Genomic DNA, 234 nt, shown 5'->3' on the forward strand with positions numbered 1-234 from the left:
CCCGCGTCGCGCTGCGAGCCGCGCACCCAATGGCAGGGCTCCGAGGCGAGTTGAACGCAAGGAGGGGGCGGGCGCTCTCGCGGTGATGGCCAATCAGAAGGAGGAAAGCGCCGCAGGGCGTACTCGGATTGGCTGGTGCCCTGACGGACGTGGGCGAGCCCCAATCAGCTGTGGGCGGCGGGGGCCGAGGGGGCGGGGAGGCAGGCGGCGCGCAGTTTGAATCGGAGCGGGGCG

This window comes from Cuculus canorus, chromosome 1 (assembly GCF_017976375.1).
Source record: "Cuculus canorus isolate bCucCan1 chromosome 1, bCucCan1.pri, whole genome shotgun sequence".
In the NCBI taxonomy this organism is placed as follows: domain Eukaryota; kingdom Metazoa; phylum Chordata; class Aves; order Cuculiformes; family Cuculidae; genus Cuculus; species Cuculus canorus.